Source organism: Callorhinus ursinus, unplaced genomic scaffold (assembly GCF_003265705.2).
Source record: "Callorhinus ursinus isolate GAN/ISIS: 27379988/994484 unplaced genomic scaffold, GSC_fseal_2.0 scaffold9, whole genome shotgun sequence".
Classification (NCBI taxonomy): domain Eukaryota; kingdom Metazoa; phylum Chordata; class Mammalia; order Carnivora; family Otariidae; genus Callorhinus; species Callorhinus ursinus.
The window spans coordinates 15,356,983-15,384,134 of record NW_027397071.1 but is presented as its reverse complement, the minus strand read 5'-3'; positions in this window follow the sequence as shown (position 1 = coordinate 15,384,134).

Here is a 27,152-nt window from a genome sequence, read left to right as displayed (position 1 = left end):
ATTTTGAGGATAAATTTGATGCTTTTTACATTTTGGATTTATTTGCTATTGCAAGAAAGCAAAAATTGCGAACAATCCAAATGAATGATGAATAAATAAATGGTAGCACATTTATACAATTGTAATGTTATACAACAAGGAAGATGAATGAACCACAAATACAGATACAAACAACACTGAGAAGAAAATGCTAATAGCAGAAGAATATATTCATATGTTACAATTTGTAAAATATCCAAGACAGTGGAAAATTAAACAACATATTGTTTAGAAGTACATAATACATATGAGGACTAGCTATAAATGAAATAAGTGAAATTTCAAGGTAGTGGTTACATATGGCTGGAAAAAAGAAGATACAAAGAAGAAAAACAAGGCTTTCAAGAATGTTGGTAATATTTAAATTCTCAAAATGGATGATGTGTTATGTACAATACTGTGTATATTGCACATTAGTGTTTATTAGTCTTTAGCCTTATACACATGATACATATCTTCTAATATATCAATATTCCATAAAATAGCAAGAAAATAGCAAGAAATAGAATGAAGAATTTGGCAATGTAATCAGTGATGTGGTTTAGGTCAGGTCCAACAAATGTGTTTATAAAAATAGAGCAGGTAAGGAAGAATCTCATTAGTTCTTGACTATAGCAATGATTCATTTGATGAGATATTATATTTGTTACCTAACTGCACTCTTAGTGCTTTTCAAAATTGAAAATTATGTACTTTACAAAGGAAAAGATTACTTATAGTTATTTGGATAACTGGTTCAGTTAAAGAGACTCTGATTTTTGAAAAGTTGACATTTCACAATTGAGAAGACGTATGTCACAACAACCTTCAGTTAAACTAGGTTATAGATTACTTTGTTGTGCCTCTCATTATATCCTGCAGTGTTGTTATTTTCCTCTTTCATTGCTCTTTATAACTATTTATGGGAGGATGTGGAAAAGAAGGTAAGGGATGTGAAACTGAATTCATCAGATTTAAAAATTAATAGTGAGTCTATCATTAACACTTCAATTCCAAACCAGAAAATGACTTGGACTCTTCTTATCTGGAAAGAGAAAAAAGGAATATTTTATTTCTGGATGACTGCCAGGCATCTATTTGTAACTGCCTAACCTAACCACTTGCAATGATTTCTATGCCATTGCAGTTTTGAAAATCATTCCCACAGATGTTGAATCCTGCTTTTGCAGACATTTAAACCAAACTCTGTCTTCTAATTTGCATATGTTGTCAACAAACTGTGGTTTGGTGTAATCCTTGCCCAAGCTTTCCCTCCAATAAACGGAACAATGGGGATGGGGTTTCATTTCGGGTGACTGTGTAACTCAAGAGCTTAACCAAGTACGCTATAATTTAAAATAAATCTTTGATGCACTATCTTAAAGAATTAATACAGTATGAAGGAAAATCACTTGGAGCAAGATGGCTTCATTTCATTCGGCAAGCTCTGAAATCCGATGTGCAACAATCTGGCGGACAAACCATTAGAGAGCTAGCAGGGATGACATTCAAAGCGAGCACTTCCACAGCCTCATCCAAAATGTGCTGAAATGACAACAGTGAATATGTATTAGAAGTTTAGTCTCCTAAGTGACCTTGATCATTTGATTGAGTGGTATCTGAGATAGTGTTTTCAAGTATATTTATGAATGCCTAAAGCAGGAGAGGGAAAAAAAAATATCCTTCAAACAGCTACCCTGAAGATTTCTTGGATTAGGAAAGAAAATGAAAAAGACCAGTTTGGCTCATTAATAATTCAACATCTTTCTGATTTTAAAATCCCCTCCAGCCAAAATCTTGACTTTCAGAAAATTCTTATTAGTGAAAGCTCTAAGGCATTAGCAAAATGTTTATAAAGACTGTTTCTTTTATTTTCGTTCAAGTGGTGCCCTTCCATTATGCCTCTCCTAATCTGTCTGGAAAATCTAGACTGCCCAACACTTGCATGTACTAGATCCTTCTGTTGGTTTTTCTCCCACTTGCTGCTGCATTGCTGTTTTTCTGATGCACATTAAGTGGCTCAGCTAAAAACCATATGTATATGGTTAATTTTTAAAATATCCTTTTCTATTAATAAAACCATCTCCTAAAATATCTTAAATAAAATTTTAGTTTCCTAAACTTGTGAGAATGAACCCCTATATTAAAACCATCTCACAATACCACAAAGATTCTTATATTGAAAATCACGAGTACAACCCTTCATTTACACCAAGGTTCTGAACATGGATGTTATCCTCATTTTAATATGCATATAATGTATATCATATGATAGGGCACACAAATATTTGAATAGTCTGGTGTTTGTATGTATTGTACACATGTCCTTATAAATAATGGGGAACTTCCTTTAAAAATTATTTATCGAGCACTTATTATGTGTCAGGAACTGTGCTATGCACTAAAGATTCTTTAATGAACAGAAAAAAGTTTCCGCCTAGAAGAAGCTTGCTATCTAGCGGTATTTCTTAGACAAATAAATAAGCAACTATGTTATTATATGGACAAATACAGGGTGTTATGTGAGCATAGGTGGAAATTTAACCCAGTCTTGAGGAACGAGAACAGACCTCCCAGAAGATGCAAGGTGTACACTGAATTCTGCAAAATAATTGAATTAGGTCCAGCAGTATCATGTGGGTTTAGGCTTGGGAAAAGATCCTGGGAAAAGACTTCTGAAAAGAAAATGTATAGTTTAGAAGGCTAAAGTGATAAGAGATTGTTTTGCATTGAGGGCCTTCCTAGCATTAATAATATAACATTTTACTTATGTGTAAATATGCAAGCCTAAAAAGATAAATAGTGGGTTACCAGAATTCGGTAAACATAAAGGGAGTTCAATATATGGTAAAGGAGGAGAGGCTTTTAGCCTGAAGCTCATACAACAGTTATCAAAGACTTTAAGTCTCAAGCAAGGAAGTTCGTCCAAAACTTGCTAGGCGTTCTCGCTTTCAGTTTGTGCCTTGGTTCTTCATGCGATTGTGCCTTCCCTCCCAGATTGCAAGCCTTCTGAGGATACAATCTGTATCTATTTCTTTTTTTGCTGGTCTTCCTGCCCAGCCCAGAGTCCTATATGCAGCAGAGGGAGAAATTTATGTAAGCGGGTGATTGCCTATAGGCAAGTATTTACAACATGTATACAAATTAGGTATCTCGTGTTTAAAGACAGAGAATCTTATTATGAAACACATTTTCAAATGAAACTGCCGTTTTTGCTTTGATTTCCAAAAGTTTCAGTAACAAATATTTGAAAGATATTCTTTCAATTTATTTTTCCCCTTTTCTATTACTTAATACTAAGTTCTACCTTATTCCAAAGGAGGAAGCATACATCAACAGCATGTCAACGATAACCATTTCTAATTCACAGTTTTCCTTCCCCATTGGATATTATAATCTCTTTTACAGATACTCAGTTCAGTATAATCCTCAGACAAGTCCAGGCCTACAGCAATGGCAGATTAGGATTTGTGTTCCTGAGCCAACTGGCCCTCCATCTGTGTTTATATTAGGGCATAGACCTTATATCTGAGAGGAAGTAATCTAAATCTTCTGAAATGCTCTCTTTATCTGTCAGCACTCAGGTAAACACACAAATGAAAAACCACAAATAATCACATATATCACAAAGTAATACATGAACTGACAGTTCTGTAAAAATTGGTATTTAAACAACCTTCAAATGGGTATCTTGATGATTCCATAATACTTCTAGATCAGTATACACTGTTGAACTACCTGACGAGGTGATATTTTTTCTTGTCTTGTAAATACTTGCTCATGCAAAATAAAAATCACAATTCCTTTAAGAGTAGACTATATACATGACCCTTTTAAAGAAATTTTAATATGTTTTGAAATATTTTAATACATAATTGGAAATGTCAAATCTAAAAACTTTTGGAAAAAAAAACCCTAAAAGCGTGTAGAAACAAAAACAGTGCTAGATACGTTACAGGCATTTTAAAATGATTTTATTTCATATTACTAGATAACACAACTAATTACAATTTTAAGTTGCTTGGGGTTTTCTACATTTCACTTAGATTTTAAAATCTCAAAAGATAAAAAGCTGACAGCAGAATTTCATAGAAAACAAATTTTTAGGGAATGCCCAGGGGATGGCAAAGATTCAGCCTAATTTCTCACACCTCCATCCACAACCTTATGGATGATAGCATGAAATTACCAAAACTCAGTCAATAAACATATATTGCTCATGAGTGCACCGTACATACTAAGGAGAACATTTCAGGTTCCAGTAAGAAGCAACTCCTGAACCTAACTAACTGGCTTAGTTAGGGACCTGTACAAACTCACAGAGCAGAAATTTGCAAACTCTTCTATCATAATGCCTACTACATTGCATTCAGTTATGCACTTGCTTACTCGTTTTCCTATTGCTTGAAATTTCCTTGTATTTTGAAGATTTTCCTCTACATTGCCTAGCATAGTGGTAGAGCATGAGTTCAGGAAATGCTTGTCATGTGCATGCCTGAATGAATGAATGAAAAAATGAAAATGTGTAGACAGATTTAAATTAAAAAAATGCAGTTAACTAGAATATTCTCATCCTCCAAAGAAAGAGGTATTTTATTAATCTTATTCACCATTCACCTGGGAATATGTGATGTAATCTTATTTCCATCTTATTATTGGACCTTTTTTTTGCACAAAAAATATAAAAAAACCCTCTTTAATATAAAATTTAACTTTTTAAAGACCTACCTCACCTTTCCACAGCAGCTGAGCTGCTTTACATGCCTACCAGCAACATACAAGAATTGCAATTTCTCCACATCATTATCAATATTTGTTATTTTCTATTTTTTTCTTATAGCCACACTGATGGGTGTGAAGTAATGCCTCATGATAGTTTTGATTTGCATTTCCCTAATAACTAATGACATTGAGCATCTTTTGATGTGACTGATGCCATTTATATATCTTCTTTGGAGAAATGTCTATTCAAGTTATTTGATTATTTCTTTTTCACTTTATTTTTTAAAATTTTATTGTTATGTTAATTACCATACATTACATCATTAGTTTTTGTTGTAGTGTTCCATGATTCATTGTTTATGTATTTGATTATGTTACATTAAGTTGTCTTTTGTTTTTTGAGTTATAACAGTTCTTTACATATTATAAATGTTAGAACCTTATCAGATATATGAATTTTAAATATTTTCTCCCATTCTGTAGGTTGCTTTTTCACTTTCTACATTATTTCCTTTGATGCACAAAAGTATTTAATTTTGATGAAGTCCAATTTGTCTATTTTTTTTCCTTTGTTGATCGTGCTTTTGGTATCATTTCTAGGAATCCATTGCCAAATTCAAGGCTCTGAAAATTTAAGACTATGTTTTCTTTTAAAAGCTTTATTGTTTAAGTTTTTTAGTTACTGATCCACTTTGAGTTAAACTTTATATATGGTGTGAGATAATGGTCTACAAATATTCCCTCCCCACCTTTTCTTTTTTTTCTTGTTTTGGGATTTCCAGTACACATATGTTGGTATGTTAATGGTGTCCACAGGTCTCTTAAGCTCTGTTCAACTTTTTTCATTTTTTTTTCCTTTCTGCTTCTCAGACTGGATAATTTAAACTGATCTATCTTCAAGGTGATGGATTCTTCTGCCTCCTCCAATATACTTATTTTAGTTACTGTACATCTTAGCTTGGTTCTGTTTGGTTCCTTTTATAATTTCAGTCTTTTTATTGGTATTCTCTATTTATTTATATAGCATTCTTCTGGTTTCTTTCAGCTCCTTGTCAATAGTTTCCTTTAGTACTTTTAGCATATTCAAGATAGTTGAATTAAAGTCTTTGTCTAGTAAGTCCAATAATTGTGCTTCCTCAAGCACAGTTTCTTTTAATTACTTCCGTGAATGGATCACACTTTTGTTCCTTTACATGCTTTATAATTTTGTTGTTGTTGAAAACTAGCTATTTTGAATATCATAATGTGGTAACTCTAGAAATTAGTATCTTGCCTCCATGGCTCCCAGGCTTGTTTTTGTTGCTTAATGTAGTTTGTAGATGTTTGTTTACTGAATTTTCTGAACTATTTTTATAAAGTCTTTGTCATGTGTGTTTTCTGAAGCCTATAGTCCAACTTGTGTTCAGCTAGTGCCTTAACAGATTTTCTTGAATGCCAGGAGCCAAAAGATGATAGATGATGATAGATAGATAGATAGATAGATAGATAGATAGATAGATAGATGATAGATAGATAAATAGATAGATAATAGGAGCCTGACCATCTACAACTCTGACTTAGCCTTCTCTTTCTACTCACACTGAGCCTAGAGATCAACCAAAGGTGAAAGCTTGGGGTATTCTGGGTCTTTTCTGTTCATGTGTCCTTATCTGGGCATGTGTGTGGCTTTCTAAATTCCTCAGTATATAACATACACAGGTACTTTGGAATGCCCTAATTTTTCAAATAATTTCTCTCCCTCACCTTCCTTCCCAAGCTTTCAGTGCTCTATTGTATGCTTCAACTACACACTTTGTAGCTAGTTACTGGATATTTTTTATCCACCTTACAAAATTTTCAAGGGATGTCCTTTGCTTTTCTGCCATGAGTGAGTTCTGACTTAGGTGAAACAAAGATAAACACCTGTATCAATACTTTAGGTAGACCTATACTAGAACAGACATGCACCCTTATTTGCAAATAGCTTCTGCTCTTCTTTCCGAATGAGGACCAGAATCCCACATTGGGAACATAGGCTGCCATCTTCAAGACCACCATTGATCTTGGGAGGGGGTGGGGAAAAAGCATGTAAAAATGCCACAAGGTTTTGCTACCATTTTTAAGTTGCTTTTTCTTGATTGAGCGTATGCTTGATTTTTTGCCATTTCTCTGGAGGGATGTGCCCATGGAGCTGCCAATTCTGCTGTTTTCCCAGCCATTTATCTGCTTCTATTTTTTTTTTTGCAGTTATATGCAAGTAATTTCATTAATTTTTTAGTTAGATACAGGTTGAAAAAAATATGTGAGATAAAGTTTTGGAGGTTTGGGGTCATGGTATCAAGTGTGAAGTGGAATCTTGAAGACCAAGAGAGTCAATATAATGGAAAGCAATACAATTGTCTGAAACCATTACAACCCTGTTAAGTTCACTGTCTCATGTTTAGAGAGAAACCAATTAGTATAATAGTGTATTGTTCTTAAGTTGCAGATATTATGTGTGGTGTAAACAGATAAATTTGAGTCAAGATTGGAGTTTTGATAGAAAGAGTATGATGAAGCAAGTGATAGAGAAGGAATTTGATGTTGCATCCAAGGAGATAACTGTAATGAATGACTAATCATGGAGTTTAAGTTGGGCAAGGAAGAAAGTAAGCACATGAGAGGTCAGAGAGAAAGAGTAACAAGGTTGAGAATCAGTGAATTTACTATTCCAGTGGGGCAATAGGATTTGTGGGTTCTGGTTTCAAGAGGGAAGATGGGAGATTGGAAGGTAGTTGGAAAGTGTGATATTTGCAACAAGATTATGGAGGGACTACAGTTATTCATAACACCATCACTTGTTATTTGGACAATAGGTCACTGCCTATACACACTATTTCAACTTCATCATGTATCATTCTTCCTCCCATCTGCTTACTATGCTTCAACCATACTGGCTAATTATTCTCTTCTTTGAATTACACTACACTCTTATCTCTGATAGGTGTGACCTTACTTTCTCTTTAACATGGAGCACACTGTGCCCAAATCTTTAAATAACTAGCTCAAAAAAAAAACCACAGACAAGATTTCTTTGACTGTCCAACCTAAAGCTGTCTCCACCCAATTCTCCTTGTGTTTGTGTGTGTATGCACACACACATGCACATGCACACACACACACACACACGTGGGTTTTTTTTTTTTCATGTCTTTCTGTTTTATTTGAACCACTTATAATGATCAAAGTTTATCTGGGATATTTATTTACTTCTGATTTTCTGTCTTTCTTTCTATAAACTTCTATAAACACAATATTAGCCTCTGATTGGCAAAAGCCCTGTCTGGTTGATTTTTTCTGTGCAAGGTATATAAAGCAGATAGAAATGAATAAAAACATGAAAGAATGTAAATTTTGAAAAAAAATTTACACTTTTGCCCACAGTGGTGGAGTATGCCCATTCATCACATCTTTGATATAGTTTTCCATTTTTGTTTAAAAAATTGTTCCTTAGTAGCAGTTAAATGCTATCATGTTGTATCTACATTTAATATACTATTTATGTTTGCAAAATTTGAGCTACCACCAAAAATCCAGTTGCAGTCTGAATTATCTGAAATGTTCTTTCATATATGCATACATATTTTTGTATTTCATACAGTGAGAAGTTAAGCTTATTGCATGATTTTTCTACAGATATTTTGTATTACTTATAGAATTGCTATCTTTCAGATGTGCTATAAGTTATATAATTGAGCTAATAACTAGGATACATTTGTAGTTTTTTTCTTTAAAACAGAAGTATTATATAATAGAATCTAGTTGAATTCATAAACTTCTTTTTCTTGTAAGAAGAAAATGTTTGTTTAAAAAAATATCATTTTGCTTGTTGCCTTTTAATGCATTTGTTTTAGGAGGAAGAAAAGGAGTCTTTTACAGTCATTATTCACAATGATAGATGAGTTTGAAAGTAGGATTTTATTGCCCACCTGAACTTAATGGATTCTAGCACATAGAATGAAATAGAGTTTACACTGTGTCATTTACGTTGGCATTAAATTGGTAAGACTCACAGAACTCTCATCTGATGGCTTTGCTTGCCAATATAAAATATGATCTTTGGATTATGTCTGGCCTGTTACTGATCAGCCTAGATGGAAAGTCAGCCTTTCAAACTAATAAAATCTTGTGGTCTGGACCTTAATGTCTCATGTCAAACTGATAATGAGGGATCTGAAGTACCTTCTAGAAAATCCTTAGTTTTCATTCAGACCTGGTAAATGTTCGGTCAGATTGCCTACTACTGAAAGTTATTTTACTTGCTTCTGATGCAGACTCTTATTCTGCTATAATTTTGGTCAGATGATTGCATGATCATAAACTATATTTATATGAAATTAAAAATGTTTTTATCAATATAGAAATTATTTTACAGTGCCACCATAATTATCAGTACCAGTCTGTGACCACACAGTTTCAGATTTATTATGAAAAAACTTGTCCAGTAAAAATTACAGAATCAAAATCTTAGAATACAAGAATATTTGGGGTAGGATCTCTAACATCATATCAAGTTCATGAAGTGATATATCATTGTGAAGCAAACCAATTTGTCATCATAAACTTATTTCAAAAATTTGTTGAATATATTTAAAAGGTGATTCTAATGCTGTTGCTTTATATTAGACTCTTTTATTTTATTTTTTTGCTACATGCTGTTATAGAAATAGACTATTTCAAGAGGAAATTCTATAGCTCAAGAGCATTTTTCAAAAGAAACTGTTTATTAGCTTATGTGGAGAATGATAACAATAGGTTTTTAATGAATTAAAGATAAGAAGCTATACAAGATATGAGACTGTGTTGAAGGAGCCACAGGTCTCAAATGAATGGATTGAAAAAGGTTTAGTACACAGTATATTACATAAAATAATCAAAATTCAATAAAGTCATAGGCATTGAGCTGTCCCTGTTAATACAAAGATTAATTAGATTTGCTTTTTTTTTTTTTCCAGAACTCAGTCTAGTAGGAGAGAAAGGAAGGTGACTAGATAATTAAAATACAATGTTAGACTTCTTGTACAAGATGGCAGACTGGCCACTTGAAAGTATTTACTCTATGTCCTGAGTCCATATTCAAATGATAGCAATAGAATCGTGTTTTAAAGTATAAACACTTTATTCTGAGGACAATGGGAAACACTATGGGATGAAATATATCTACACAATTTGGCTGGGGGGAAGAGAAGCAATATGGTTCTATAACAAACTTAACAGACAGAATTCTTTTGTTACTATTATGGAAATATCACTTATCTGATTTACATACCTTTATACATTCATTGTTAATATTTTTAATTGCTCTAATAAATCTGTCAATAAGAACAACTATCGTTCCAAACATCCAAACTTAATTTGGCAAGTTTTTTTTAGGTTTTCCTGGAGATCTCCCTCTCAGTGCCTTCTTTCTCCTTCTAACACCCATTATCACTGTAAATAAATTGGTAAACAACCCAAAGACTGACAAAACAGACATGCCACAGCTAAATGTAGAGAAGAGTCCACATGGAAGTGGGTAGGAAGGGTAGAGTTGCAGTCTGGAGGAACCAAATTGACCTATGGGACTATCCACAGGAGGGAGAGACACTGCAGTCAAGGAGGGGGGAGAGGAGCAGAACCCACCCTTGTCACCCAAAGCATGGGGGACCCACACCATAAAGATGAATCTCCATAATACTTGGCTTTGAAAACCAGAAGGGCTTAACTTCATGAGTTCCTACAATCAGTGGGGCTTAATACCTGGAACTTTAAAAATTAGTGGGCTTGGCTCTGGAAGAGCTAGACAGAGATAAGAAACTGATTTCCCACCCTAAAAGAGACAGCATAACAAAGAGCCCTTCTGAGATACAGCATAGGAGCAGCAGTTTGAAAAATGCCTGGGGTAAATGGGAAGGAGCATGTGTTGGAGGGGCAGGACTCTTTGGCAGATTACTCCAAGAACAAAAGAACTAGCATGTGCCATTCCCACCTCCCCCCAGCCTAGGTACACAAACTTCTGCAGGAACCAGCACAGCATGAACATTCTCCGCCTAGCTTGCTTATAGTGTACCTCAACTCCACATTCTCCTTTGGACCTGGCCTAGGCATGGGTTGATCCAAAGAGGCACCACAACCATGGCTGTGTGCAAGCAGCCCCAACAAGGGGCAGCACCACCCCAATATGACTCCTGCCCTGGGGAGAGGGGAAGAAATCACACACACCAGTCTGACTGTGGCCCCACCAGTGGGCTAGAGCAGACATCTGGACTGACTGTAGGACTTGCCCACCAAAGAAAGCTTCTCAGGGGACAATACAGGGAGAGAGCCCTGCAGTTCAGTGTTACTGAAACTCTGGAAAATGCTGGTCTGACCCAACTCAAGCCCAAGGTGTCCCCAGACTGGCCCACTAATAACACAGGGACCAACCCCTGCCTACAACAGGAAAAGACAGCCATCCCAAATGACTGTACTAAAGGCAAACACAGCTCAGGCACAAGAGAAGGGTGCATGAAACACACATAGGAAACACCCCTGAAGAGCCAGGTTCTGGTGAACAGGGAACATTGCACTAAAGGGCACCACAGGACCTCTTCTTTATAAGGCCACTACTTTCAAGAGCAGGAAACATAGCTGTCTTTCCAAACACATAGAAACAGACACAGAGAGTTAGACAAAATGAGGAAGCAGAGTAATATATCCCAAATGAAAGAACAGCAAAATCCCAGCAAGAAAGCTAAATGAAACAGAGATAATATGTCCGGTAGAGAATTTAAAGTAACGGTCATAAAGGTACGAATTCGACTTGAGAAAAGAGTGGAGGATCTCAATGACCCTCAACAAAGACAAAACATAAAAAAGAAATGATCAGAGATGAAAAATGCAAATGCTGAAATTAAAAATACTCCAGAGGGAATAAATAATAAGCTAGAGGAAGCAGAAGAATGGATCAGTGACCTGAAGGACAGAGTAATGGAAAGCAATCAAGCTGAACAGGAGAAATAAAAAGAATAATGAAAAATGAAAATAGATTAAGGAAACTCAGCAACACTATCAAGCATAATTACATTCACATTACAAGGATCCCAGAAAGAGAAGAGAGAGAAAAGAGGGCAGAAAATGTATTTGAAAAAAATACTAGCTGAAAACATCCCTAATCTGGGGAAGGAAACAGAAATCCAGATCCAAGAGGCAGAGAGCCCCCAACGTAATCAATCCAAGGAGGTCCATACCAAGACACAGTAATTAACATGACAAAAAGAAGTGATAAAGAGAGAATTTTAAAGTAGGAAGAGAAAAAAGTTATATACAAGGGAAACTCAATAAGGCTATCAGCTGATTTTTCAGCAGAAACTTTGCAGGCAAAAAAAAAAAAAGTGTCATGATATATTCAAAGTGCTGAAAGAAAAAACCTTGCAACCAAGAATACTTTGCAGCAAGGCTATCATTCAGAGTAGAAGGAAGCATAGAGTTTCCCAGACAAACAAAAATTAAAGGAATTCATCATCACTAAACCAGCCCAACAAGAAATGTTAAAGGGATTCTTTGAGTGGAAAAGAAAGACCATAAGCAGGACTAAGAAAGGTAGGAAGCACAAAAGCAATACAATTAAGTATATCTATAAAAATCAGTCAAAGGATTCACAAAATAAAAGGATGTAAAGTATGACTTTATATACTTAAAACATTGGGGAAATGAGTAAAAATTTAGTGCTTTTAGAATAGGTTCAAATTTAAGCAAACATCAACTTAATATAGACTGTTATATGCATAAGATGTTATATATAAACCTAATGGCAACCACATCATACACACACACTGGAGTATTACCCAACCATAAAAAATGAACTCTTGCCATTTGCAACAACATAGATGGATCCAGAGGGTATAAGGCTAAGTTAAATAATTCAGAGGAGGATAAATACCCTATGATATCACTCATATGTGGAATTTAAGAGACCAAAGGAACAAAGACAAAAGAGACCAAAAAACAGACTCTTTAGCATAGAGAACAAACTGATGGTTACCAGAGGGGAGGTGGGTGGGAGGATGGGTGAAATAGGTGAAGGAGATTAAGAGTACACTAATGGTGATGAACCCTGACTAATCTGCAGAATTGTTGAATCCCTCTATTGTACAGCTGAAATGAATATAACAGTGTGTATTAATTATACTGGAATTAAAATTAAAAAGCAAGTATTTCTCATTAAAAAGCAAAAATTATTAACTTTTGAAAAATAAGTGGGATGATTAATTCCTTTGAAAACATGAGGACATTGTGAATTGAAAATAGAAAAATTTATTCAGCCATGACTATGATAATATTCTGTTTGAGTTATGCATGGTCCTGATATTTTCTCTATAGTGAGGGAAATATATACCATTTTAGCGTTCACTAAAAAAAATATGTAGATTGAATCAATTTATATGAGTTATAGTTATAAGGATTAACACTGATGAAATAGTGGAATGTAAATCTGGTCAACAGAGACAAATACAAATTGTAGGTATAAATTAGAGGTTGAGAGATATAGTTGATTAAGGAGGATGAAGAAGACATGTGGGAGCACTGGTGTCCTCATCTCATAAAACTGGAAGAAATATGGTCTATGGTTGGTGGAATGAAATACTGTCTAGCAGGTTATTTGAATTTCCTGGGGAAATAAGTGTACTTGCCAGGAGTAATGTTATAAATAGTTGTCTAAAACAATACTATCCAGTTAGCACTCTTTCTCACCCCCAGTAGTGTATAGAGTAAAACAATATACAATGTGATACTTTGGTTATAAATAAGCTCAAATAAATAAATGAATAAATGGCAAAAATTTCGATATAAACATTATTAGTTATATGAGAGATTTATGCACCAGAAAACTGACATCAAAAGCATGGAGAGCATAAACAATGTGAGTAATTGTTGGAATGGATGCTTTTTATTGCATTATAAAATATAATTTTTTGCCTTTCTTTTGCTATTTTTGCTATCTTTTTTTGCTACTTCACTTTTTACCCACTATAATTTTTAGTTTGATAAAAAATGTCTTAGGGTAATTGTCAAGGATATGAAGCAAATAAAACTCTCAGATATTGTCGATGGAAGTATAATATGGTAGAGTCAGTTTGGAAAATGTTTGTTCCATTTCTGCCAAAGGAGACTATAAATAGATGTTATTCTCCAGAAATTCCATTCCTAGATAAGGAAGACAGCTGAAATAATATGGGACATGGACCAAAACACTTATGGGAGCAATTTTTTAATTGCCCAGAACTTGGAAGAATCAAAAGTCCATCAACTTCAGAATAGAAAATAAATTGGGATTTATCCATTTTATCAAACATCATCAGGCAAGAAAAGGATCAGGTTAGAACTACAGTTAACAGTATGGATGAATATGGAAAACATAATGTTTAATGAAAAAATCTAGACACAAAAGATTACATAATTTATTATTCCATTTCATAGTTCAAATAGGCAAAACTAAACTAATAGTGTTAGACATCAAGGATATGGTTACTTTCAGGGAGAAGGTAGTAAATACTGGAAAGGGACCAAAAAGGGGGTGCTCTTACAGTGCTGATAGTATTTTATTTCCTTATTTGAATAGAATTTACATGGATATTTTTATGATGTGATAACCATATACTGATGATTTGCATACTTTATGTATGTTAAATTTCAATAAGGTATTTATCAAAAATATAGTAATTTATACATAGAAGAATGAACAGACTTTTGAAACAGAATAATAGGGGCACCTGGGTGGCTCAGTCGGTTAAGCGTCTGCCTTCGGCTCGGGTCATGATCCAGGGTCCTGGGATCGAGCCCCACATCGGGTTCCGCGCTCCGCGGGAAGCCTGGTTCTCCCTCTCCCACTCCCCCTGCTTTTGCTCCTGCTCTCGCTGTGTCTCTCTCTGTCAAATAAATAAATAAAAACTTAAAAAAAAAAGAAGCAGAATAATAAATAGCTGTCTAGAAGAATGAGTGAATGAAAAGTGGAGGTGTTCAAGGAGAACAAGAGAATAAAGGATGAGAAATTAAATAGAGGGAATCATGTTTAAAGAGGGGTCATTGAGAAGAAATTACTTTTAAGTTCATCAGGGTATCAGTAGCTAAATTCTGATCAGAAAACAGATGGTCTGCAAAGCAACCTTAAGAGGTATCTTAACTGGGAATCTTATTAAAGTATTCAATAGTTTGATATGTTTATTTTTTAATTTAATTTAATTTTATTTTTAGGGCACCTGGGTGGCTCAGTCAGTTAAGTGTCTGCATTAGACTCAGGTTTTCATCTTAGGGTCCTGGAATCAAGCCCGGTGTTAGGCTCCCTGCTCAGCGGGGAGCCTGCTTCTCCCTCTCCTCTTGCCCCTTCCCCCCTCATACTCCCCCCCGAACCGTCTCTTTCTCTCTCTCTCTTAAATAAATAAATAAAATCTTTTTAAAAATTTTTATTTTGGGCTATAAAGAAAAACCAGAGACTAGGGCCTTCAAACTCTTCTCCAGCGTATCATCCATAGCCTGAAATGGATTACTGTCAAATCAGAGTTAGTTTTCTTCACGATTAACCTTTCAATGGGTCAGAAGTCTGTGGGGAATGAAGTTCTGAGAGTTTGGGGGCTCCATTTTTCACTCGCCTAATGAGGTGAATGATAAACTATGAAAGAGACCAGTTGACTGATTTCTTGGCAAGCAGCCATTACGAAATCCTCATTAGGGTGTCTCCCTCAGGCTTTCCTAAAGTCAGATGATCTGAATTTTCAGTCTGACCACTTCCAAGTAACTAGTCATGGCTTGCTTACAACTGAAGTGTCTCTACTTCTTCTCTTCCTGGTGGATTACTATAATTATGAGGTACAGATGTTTATATTTTCTAAAAAGAACAGTTTTGTCCCAGGTAAGATGAATATGCAGTATTTGTATCAGCAAAATAAAGACCCAAGAGCATTCTCTTTGCAGATCTTTTCTGAATTTTTGGATGCTGGAAAAGAAATCCCATGGTGAGGCATGTGAACTGAGTTATTAGAAAGGTATAATTCTTACCTCCTCTTAATTAGTAGTGTTTAGTTTGTTTATTCCCTACACGGTGCTATAATCCTATTCAGTCTGACAAGTGAGATTTAAAGGTACATAAAGGATTATTTTAGTGAGCATTTCTTATAGAGCTGATGTGGTACCTTAAGACTCATCATTTAAAGCCATCCAGCCAATGCCTTCTTATTTCTGATTAAATCTTGTGACCAAAAACTCTTTCAAATTCATGTCCTAAAAATAGCAAAATTATTTTTAATGTAATATCTTTTTTAAAAAAAAGATTTATTTATTTACTTGAGAGAGAGAGCTAGAGAGCACAAGCAGGGGGAGGGACAGAGGGAGAAGTAGGCTCCCCTCTGAGCAAGGAGCCTGATGTGGGACTCGATTCCAGGACCCTGGGGTCATAACCCGAGCCCAAGGTAGACACTTAATGACTGAGCCACCCAGGTGCCCCATTAATGTAATCTCTTATTTTTCTGACAGAATAGCTTCTTTTAACCACTCTCCCTCCCCCTCACCCGAAATGGCTAAGATGGTGGGAAGGAGAGAGGTCGAGATGCATTTACCCAAGGTATGGATGTTTTCATTTTACTGGCCTAGTTCCTCTATATCTACTTCCTTGTTACTGAGAGAATGGACGATTTACTTACTTACTTACTTATTTATTTATTTATTTATTTATTTATTTTTGTACTATCTCCTTTCTCAAATAATGCAGTTTCACTCTGGTTGGAACCAGTTCTTCCCTAAGAGTCACCAGCCCTGTGGTAACTTCTAGAAGTTTTAATACAGTTTGACCTTCTCTTTTATTTTCTGTACTAAACTATTGTGTAGTGCTGCCAGAGCAGTTTAATAACAGGTGAGTTTCACCCCTAGGCTGATTGTATTTCAGTAGAAATTGAAGTGATCTCTGTATGTCAGGTTGTTAAATCTGTAAAAAGCTATGTGATCCTTCAAAATGAAAGTCAGTACATCAAGGCAATATAGTTCTCCTTTTTCTTTTTATAGATCTTTTTAAATCTTTCTTCAGGATGGCTCTGAAATACCAAAAATGACTGCTTTTTTTCCCCCCTCACTCATGTATGGTCATCAAATATGCAGATACAGAAATTGTCAAAATAAAATATTCTTGTCCTAAGCTTTGCAACCTTTCCAAGGAACTTCATAAATTAGTGCCTCCATATGGACTTATGGGAGATTATTAAACTGTGATTTCAGTACTTTAATATATATTCAGTTAGCAATGTTCTTGAGGTCTTATTCTAATTTCTTTCTTCAACATTTACCACAATTCAAGGTACTTTTATATGCTAGCAGATATATATATAATATATATATAAATATAAGCAGATTGTATGTTAGCTGATAATGTATGCATATTATGTTTGTTAGCAGATACATATGGCAACTTTACATATGTGTGTATGTGTATATATAATATCCAGACTCTTTTCCTAAATCTGACTCATTTAAGACTTCCTTCCTCCCTCAGAACCCTACTTAATATAACTGAGCTCTTAAAGAAAATTTGTACTTTTTTGGTTATAATTTATGTTTAATTGCATAATATCATTTTGCTCAATTATTTGGTATTTATTAAATATAAACTGTATGCCTACTATGTAGTCAGTTAAAAGTTGAAAAAAAATGAATTATAAAATTACCTTGGAATGTACAGTTTCTGTTTTATTGAACTGTGTTTCTATTTTCTAATTGCACCATTCTTGGAATGTCTGAGATCACTACACCATTATATTATATATTTGATAAGGTTTCTGATTCCTAAAGTCTATGAATATCAACTGATCATCTGACTTTATAAATTATGATTCTGTACTTCAGAATAGCTTAAAAACTTCCCACACTATGAAAAGTTACATCTGTTTCCAGACTGCATAATTCTTCACCATATCATAGGTTAGTTCTTAATTATCTTATAACTGAATTATTGCAGTAGTCCCTTAAAATATTTTGCTAATTCCAATTTTTGCATACTGGTGCAATGAGCAACATTATGTTGGTGGACCAGATTGCATTATTCTGACAAATTTCTCCCTCACCCATAGAGCTGGACCCTTAAGGAGCCACACGTCTGCTTAACAGCCCTGTCCATGGTCCTGCAGTGGACACACGACATAAGATTGGCCTATCAGATTTTCTTTTCCCAGCATTTTGACTGTTAAGTACAGAAACTTGGCTTCTAATACACTGTATATTAGAAAGTCATATCCATTAGCACTCACAGTTGAGTTCTTCACAAATGTTTTAATTTCTGTACTTCCCAAGGCTTAGTTTTTTCACATCATCCTTTGATCACATAAGATACCCCAATAGTTGGCCAGTGTATCCTTTTGCTTGACCTAATGGGTTAATTTCTGTTAGATATGAAAGATAAAATAAAATAAAAATAAAAACGCTTGACTTAAATGTATTCTCCTGATATTGCCATCAACGTGATATATTGAGATAGTATTTCTCAATCAAGACTCACTTCAAATATGTTTGGATAACTTTTTTCAAAGTAGTATACCTTGATTCTACCTTTAGAGATTCTGATTAAGTAGGTGGAGGGTGAGATACAATTATTCTAATGTGCACCTGAGGCTACCAACCACAACCTAAAACATAATTTTGATCATGTCACTCACTGCCTGTAGCTGATTTCAGTAATGGACACAAATTTTTGCATTCTCTCCCTTCAAGAGATGGATCCACTTTCCCACCCCCAAACCCATATCTTGTTTGTCATTGAGATTTATTTTGACCAAGATATAACAGTGTGCCAATACACATACATCATATACAGTGGTAAAAATCTAATTTCTTTAACATAATACAAAATAAAGATTACTCATTATCTGCCTTATAATTTTTTTCATTAACTTTATTGCTCAAATTGCTTGATTCTTACTATATAAATATCAGATGGCTTCTAATGAAGCATGATGTCTATACCTTGTATTGTTTCCTTTAAACTTTCCTTCCAACATTATTTAAAGTAGCTAAATGTTACACATTCTTTAGACTCCTTGTTATTTCATTCAGAATGCTTTCTTTGAAACAGATTATCATGTTCCTTATCAGTTCTCACATATTCATCTATTTCCATGTTAACACAATGCATTATATTATAATTATTTTTCAGGGATTGGAATCTCCAATGAGATTGGAGCTTCGGGGCCTATTTATGCATCTTCGTGCCTGGCACCAATTTGTGAAATCAAACTGTTATGCAATTTGGTAATCTGTAACATAGTAAAGACTGAGGGGAAATGGAGGAAAACATTTATAGTTAACTGAGCCATTGCTATAATCCGGGAAGTATCATGGGGATTTTGCATTATACCACATGTAGAATGAATACCCAAGCATTATTTGTATGCTGTACGGCAGAACTACCTAGCTTCTATTTCCCCTACACATTTCTCATACACATAAACTATTATTTTCCACAGCTCTGCTGACTGGTAGCCTAGCGGCTCAGTGCATCTTAACATGCCAAGGGTCAAGGCATGTTAAGGTATATTTGGTTAATAAACCAAGAGGCTGGCAGAAGTGCAGCACTGAGTATTTCTCTATCTTACCAGAGTCCTGGAAAAGTTAGCTCTCTCTGGCTACTTGAATCCCAGAGACTTCATCAAGGGCCTACATGCTATCCTCAAAAAGATGATGAGAGTTACCTGGAATTTGGAAAGGATGGCAAAAAGACAAACCATTTTTTGATGATCATATTTCAGCTACCTATTAAAGTGAGGATAATAGTTCCTGTATATTTGTCATACACACCAGTAAATGAGACCTTATAAAACTCTGCAAGTACCAATTAGAGGTCTACTAAACTCTTTTTGGCTTATTTTACAACAGCTGCTATTGCCACTACTACTAACAATAATAAATAATAAAGCTGGGATAAAAGCTAACCTGGAAGACATGCTGAGAAAAAAATCTTTATGCTAAGGCTACTCCAGGCAGGGTGTGTGTGGGTTAAAACATTTTTAATAATCAATTTCTAACAACAATATTAGTAAAATAGAGGAAATGGTTTAAAATACAAAATTCACTGATTTTTCAAAGTCTATTTCTCATATACCCTGTCATAAATTCTGAAAGTATAAAAATCTCTAGAAAAGTAGTTCAGATAAACATATTAGCACCAATTACTTTAAAAATAAATATTCATTCACTTCCTAGGGCTCAGATATGGACATCAAACTGGTTCAAGGGCAATATTCATACTAATCTTACAAATATATGGTACTATAAATTACAATTCTATAAACATTTAATAAAATCTCATCATTAAAATATTATTTTATCCACAACTCATGTTACTTTTTACTCAGCTGCTTTGGTAAATTACAAAATCTTACATTCTTTGAGGGATGAAAACTTGAGAATATTTTTCTTAAGAAATTGAATGCTAATTTTAAGCTATATGTATTTCCTCAGTGGTTATTTTGTTACAATTTCCTTTCTGAAGTAAATGCTATTATTAGATGTTTTGAATCTAAATGCTCCTGTTTGCTTTAGCTTATAAAATCACCTTGTCAATGTTGCCAGTGTCTTTACGTGGCATCAGCATTTTGTTTTTGGCCGGCCAATGAGTATTTAATAATCTGTAACATACTGAATCTTGTTTTCTCCAATTCTGAAATTAAAACAAAAATGAATAAAAGTACTTTGTAATCTTACTTTTATGAAGATTATGTAAATTATTTCTGTAACTTAATACTTGAATTGCCTAATTAATGATAATCTAAATACATGCATTTGCCAAATTATTACTGGGAATATGAACTCTGTTTATATACATCAATTAAATTGATGTATGTATAATTTTTGTCTTTCAAGATGAAATATCACCAATTCTGACAATGGTTTAAAGTAACTTTAAATTTGTTCTTTCAATTATAATCTTTTAGTTTTTATGGAAGAGTTTCAAGTATATGATGGGTGCAGTTTGTTACAGTAAAATCATTAGTGTATTAATTTGTAAAAACAGAGATGATGTCTTTTGAAAGGGAAACCTTTTTAATCTTTTCATAACTCATAAAAGCCTAACTGAATACGCAGTCATCCTTTGGAGAGAATCTAATTGAGAATTCATGAACAGTCTTTGTTGGTTAAGGTCCCTATATCTCCTCCCTCTCTTATTGTAAACAAAAGGTCATGGGTCCTATTTTTCAAACTGAAAGGCAATAATGATCAAAATAACTGTCTAATAACCAAGAAGTCTGGAAATATGTAGCTATCTCCTTTTGAAAAGAAATATTTGCAACTTGCCTATAAATATTAATACTCTCTAAATTGCTTTTCAAGTCTGTATATGTGATTTAAATCACTGGGCTTCATGTTCTACAGCATGAACTTACTTATAAATTTATTTGTAGGGCACTAGAAAAGAGGGTCCTACAAAAATTTAACTGACTTTCAGGAAGCTTGGCAGGGAACCTTGTTGGTCAAGGAACTAAATCATAGGCAGATCTTAGGAGGAAAGAGAGAAGGGGCTTGGAGGACATATTTTTCAAGAGGGTAAGCAAGAATGATGAATCTGTCACTTATCTAATGAAAATAGAACAATGTATAAAAATGCAAACAAATAATAAATGGGATCTGGATTCAAGTACCGGCTCCACAACTAATTGGCTGTGTAATCTGAAGTATGTATTTCAAGGTTCCAAAACTCAGTTTCTTAATACCTTCTATGGAAAATGAAGTGGCACTTGACTTATATCTCTAAACTCCCTTCTAACATTAATATTGTCAGATGTGTGAGACAAATATCAGTTTTTACTACATAATCTTTGAAATTTTATACATTTTTAGTAGAGATTTATTGACTATCCTTTTTGTTAACTTATCTGAACAGATTCATAATGACAGTGATCATCTAAGTGTTATATTAAATATATATTTCAACTAAACACCATGAGAACATTTTAAACCCCCCTCCTAGTTTTATCAAAAAGAAAGACGCCATCAAATCTTCATGTCATAAGTCTTTTGTTGAACAAAATTTTGTTTCTATCTCTTTAAAAAGCCTTCTTATGTTTCCTGTTGTCCAGTATGCTTCTCTGTCTTTAGATTCCAGACCCAAGTTAGCTGGTCTCAGGAGTAGCAAAAAGGAGACATAGTGGGAGAACCACATTATCATTCATCTGAATTCATCATCTTCCTTCTATGCTCTACTTATACATCTTCCACATCTTCTCTCCACCTCCCCCATCCCTCCCAGGGTCTGTGCTGTTTCTATTCCTTGACTGGACTTAGAGGGAAACAAATCAGAGACAATATAGCTTGAATACCCAAACTAATGAGATAAAAAGAAAATGTTAATTGTTGAAATGAATAAGCTGGGATATTTTTTTAAATAAAACAAAATATTTAATTTCCTAAGATTTCCATTCTCAATGAAGATAGTTTTCAAACTAGCCAATATCAGGCCTACCCTTTTTTTCAAAACATATTTGTAACTAGATGGATAATTATTATTCATTTTTTATTATATGGTGATTCTATTTCCACTATAAGAATTCAATGCCTGTTGAGGCTGGATTTTATTTTAATTGATTAGTTAATGAATTGTTTATTAATGATAAATAACAGCTTCCAACAAGGTACACTGCTCTCGTATTTTTTCTGGGATCCCAATATTTTATTTTTAGATTGATGGGTTCTGAGTTAAGGAATGCAAGGCCTTAAAAAACTTTGTACAGAGAATAAATGTGATGATGGTGACTTGGCATAGCTAAACTTCTTTGTGGGGAAGACACGCACAGAAATAAATACTTGTAATACAAAGTTCTAAATGTTCTAAGGGGTGTGGATCAGAAGAAGAGTGCTGGAGGGGAGAGGGCTTCACAACAGGTTGATATTTGGCTGAATCTCAAAGCATGGTATTATCAAGGGTTCTTTAGGAGGATTTGTGGAAAAGGGACATTTCCCCCCAAAAAGGAAATAGAAATATCTAAAGGTACAACGGCATCAAAGAACATGATATGTTAAAACACTGCTATTTTGGCAATGTTTAAAATAATGGATCTAAACAGCCAGAGGTAAATGTAGCTGGGATGAGGATATGAAGGGCCTAAGCTATCACACTGAGCAATTTGGACTTGATCCAGACATCTGAAAGCCTTTGGATGTTTTTAAGCTGAGTTGCTATATAATTTAATCTTCACTTTAGAAATAAAACTCTGGCAGTATGGAAAATGGACTGATGGAAGAAGAGAATAAAGAAGAGTCTAGCCAACTAAAATGTGGCGATAGTAATACCAGGTGAGAGATGATGATGGTCTCAGGCGGTGGTGAGGAGAGCAATGATTAGGGAAGCATTTTACAAACTAGAATTTAGGAACTAGTTCACTTCAGTCCTGGTAAGTTGTGGATTTTGTGATTTAATATTACCTAGAATTCTGAGCTTTGTTATGATACATGGATGCCATTGCCTGATTTCAGTAAAAAGGAAAGAAGGAAAGGTCAGAACTCTAAGCAAGGTTTTCATATACTGAACTCCATAATGAAGATTAAAACGTGCTTTAAGTCAGCACATAATTCTGTTTTTGTAATTGAACTATAGCCGTAGTTTAATTCACTAATGTATCTTGATTTCTCTCTATTTTCCAATACAAGTTGTCATTACAGGCATGTGTATGCTGAATAACACTAGCATGTCAAGTGGTAGGAAGGGAGGAAGTAGGTTTCTGTGTCTTAGTATGGCTGGTCTAGAATACAGACTTGTATGCTTTTTTTTTTTTTTAAGATTTTATTTATTTATTTGTCAGAGAGAGAGAGAGAGAGAGGGAGAGAGAGAATGAGCAGGGGGAGAGCCAGAGGGAGAAGCAGTCTTTCCACTGAGCAAGGAGCTCAGTGTGGGGCTGGATCCCAGGACGCTGGGATCATGACCTGAGCTGAAGACAGATGATTAACTGACTGAGCCACCCAGGTGCCCCTGTACTCTTTATTCTTAAGGACTGAATGTAGGAGCATTTTTCAAGTCCTGCTAGGCATTATTGGAGAGTAAACAAATGCATTCCTGTCTTTTAAAAAGAGTATTTTCTTTGATATTTAAGGACAGTCGAATGTGCTTCAAGTGTCACAGCTTATTAGCAGAAACTCAATTTCTGGGATGGGAGAAACTTTGTTTACATTTTCCTGCTGGGCACCCAGATTCTTTTCAATAATATTTCCAAAAGAAAAGAAAAAGAAAAGGGAGGTGGAGAGGGAGAAAACTGAAAAGGAAAAGAGTGAGGGAGGGCAGGAGAAAGAAAAGAAGGTACAGATTGGGGCAGAGGAGCTAAATGGAAGCTGTCATTTGGACATGTTAGCCCCATGGAAAGAAAAATAATTATTCCTCAATAATTTTACAAGCCAGGCACCTGGGTGGCTCAGTCAGTTAGGCATCTGCTTTTGACTCAGGGTCCTGGGATCAAGGCCCACATGGGGCTCCCTGCTCAGCGGGGATCTTGCTTCTCCCTCTCCCCCTGCTTGTGCTCTCTCTCTCACTATCTCTCTCTCAAATAAATAAATACATAAAATCTTTAATAATTTTTACAAGCAATAATTATCATGTTGGAATTAAAAGGAGAAATTTAAGGAGCGCCTGGGTGGCTCAGTCGGTTAAGTGGCCCACTCTTGATTTTGGCTAAGGTCATGATCTCGAGGTTGTGAGAGCCAGTCTCCTGTAAGGAGCCTCATGTCAGGCTTCAGTGGGGTACAAAGCAGATTCTCTCTCCCTCCTCCTCCTCCCCTCAGCAGGCTCCCTCTCCACTCCCCCCCATGTACTCTTTCTTTGTCTCTAAAATAAATAAATAAAATCTTTTAAAAAAAAAAAGCAAAAAGGAGGAGAGGGGGCGGAGCAAGATGGCGGAGGAGTAGGAGACCTGGATTTCGTCTGGTCTCAGGAATTCAGCTGAATAGGGATCAAACCATTCTGAACACCTACGAACTCAACAGGAGACCGGAGAGTAGCAACAAATCTCTGAACAGAGAAGCGACCACCTACTGGAAGGTAGGACGTGCGGAGAAGTGAATCCGAGGCGATATTCGGGAGGATAGACGGCGGGGGAGGGGGCCTCCGTCGGCCGCTTCTGGCAAGTGATAGAGTCATGGAGTACAAACTCGGAATCTGAGAAGTCGGCTCCACGGAGGGATGTCACTCCAGTGGCTAAGTGGGGGGTGGAACACTCGCGAGACAGTGTGGTCTCAGGACCCTTGGGGTCACAGAAAGACCGGAGGTGCCTGAGTGCGGCAGAGCTCCCAGGTATCAGAGCGGGGAAACCGGCTGCAGAGACGGAGCGGAGGCGTGGGCTCTCAGCTTGGGGTGGCCATAAACTGTGATCCGCGGCCCAGTCGGGCCACTGCTCCTCCAGCAGGGACCCAACAAGCGGCAGATCCAGGGAGACTCCTATTCCTCCCCCAGAAGGAGTGGTGCAGGAGCGCACCGCAGGGATCTGCTGGGTTTGGAGACTCCACACGGGGTCAGGTTCCAGAGATACAAACGCTCGGTCACAGGCCACGTAAGGACGGAGTGCGGCTGGAGACTGGGGAGACGGGAGTGACTGCTTTTCTCTGGGGGCGCACTGAGGAGCAGGGCCCCACGTTCTTGGCTCCTCCCGGGGGAGATTGGGAGGCCACTATTTTCACCCTGGTCCTCCAAATCTGTACTGAAAGCTTGCAGGGAACAAAAGATCCCGAGAGCAAACCCGAGCAGATTACTTAGCCCGGACCGACAAAAGCAGGGCAATTCCGCCTCCGGCAAAGACATTTGGGAACCACGGCAACAGGCCCTTCCCCCAGAAGATCAGCAAGACCAGCCAGCCAAGACCAAGTTTATCGATCAGTAAGAACTGCAGAACTCCAGCGCTAGGGGAGTACTGCACATACAATTCATGGCTTTTTTACCATGATTCATTAGTCTTTCAAAGTTAATTTTTTTAACTCTTTTTTTTTGAATTTTTCTTTTTCCCTTTTCCAACCAACATTTTATCAATCCCCTTTTAAACAAAATTTTTTTTATTTTTCATTTTTAGAGTCATATTCTATCCCTTCATAGTAGTTACCTTTACTTTTGGCATATACGTATAAGTTGTTCTCTCTTTAAAATTTTGAGATACAGTTTCTTCTAACATATCAAAATATACCCTAAATCTCTAGTTTATGGCTTTTTTCCAGTCTCCTGCCTGATCACATTCTCTCCCCTTTTTTTTTCTTTATTTCTTTCCTTTTTTAAATCCTCTTCATTTTTTCAAACACCTTCTGATCAATTCCTTTTTTAAAATTTTTTATAATTTTCATTTTTACTGTCATATTCCATCCCTTCATCGTATCAACCTTTATTTTGTACATATATAAGTCTTTCTTTCCTTAAAATTTTAGGAGGCACTTTCTCTAACAGACCAAAATACACCCAAAATCAAGTGTGTGGCACTGATCTAGGCACCACCTGATCATATTTGATCATATTCTGTTTTTTTGTTTTGTTCTGTTTTTGTTTGTTTTTATCTTTTTTTTTTATTTTTTCCTCCTTCTTTTTTTCTTTCTCTCCCTTTCTTTTCCCCTGGTTTCAGGTCTTTTCTGATTTGTTTAGAGTATATTTTTTGGGGACGTTGTTAACCTGTTAGCATTTTGTTCTCTCATTCATCAGTTCTCCTCTGGACAAAATGACAAGATGAAAAAAATCACCTCAACAAAAAGAACAAGAGGTAGTATCATCGGCCAGGGACCTACTCAATACAGACATTAGTGTGATGTCGGACCTAGAGTTCAGAATCATGATTTTAAAGATACTAGCTGGGCTTGAAAAAAGCATGGAAGTTATTAGAGAAACCCTTTCTGGAGAAATAAAAGAACTAAAATCTAACCAAGTCGAAATCAAAAGGCTATTAATGAGGTGCAATCAAAAATGGGGGCACTAACTGCTAGGATAAATGAGGCAGAAGAGAGAATCAGTGATATAGAAGATCAAATGATGGAAAATAAAGAGGCTGAGAAAAAGAGAGAGAAACAACTACAGGATCACGAGGGCAGAATTCGAGAGATAAGTGATACGATAAGACGAAACAACATTAGAATAATTGGGATCCCAGAAGAAGAAGAAAGAGAGAGAGGGGCAGAAGGTATATTGGAGCAAATTATAACAGAGAACTTCCCTAATGTGAGGAAGGAAACAGGCATCAAAATCCAGGAGGCACAGAGAACCTCTCTCAAAATCAATAAAAATAGGTCAACACCCCGACATCTAATAGTAAAACTTACGAGTCTCAGAGACAAAGAGAAAATCCTGAAAGCAGCTCGGGAGAAGAGATATGTAACCTACAATGGTAGAAACATTAGATTGGCAACAGACCTATCCACAGAGACCTGGTAGGCCAGAAAGGACTGGCAAGATA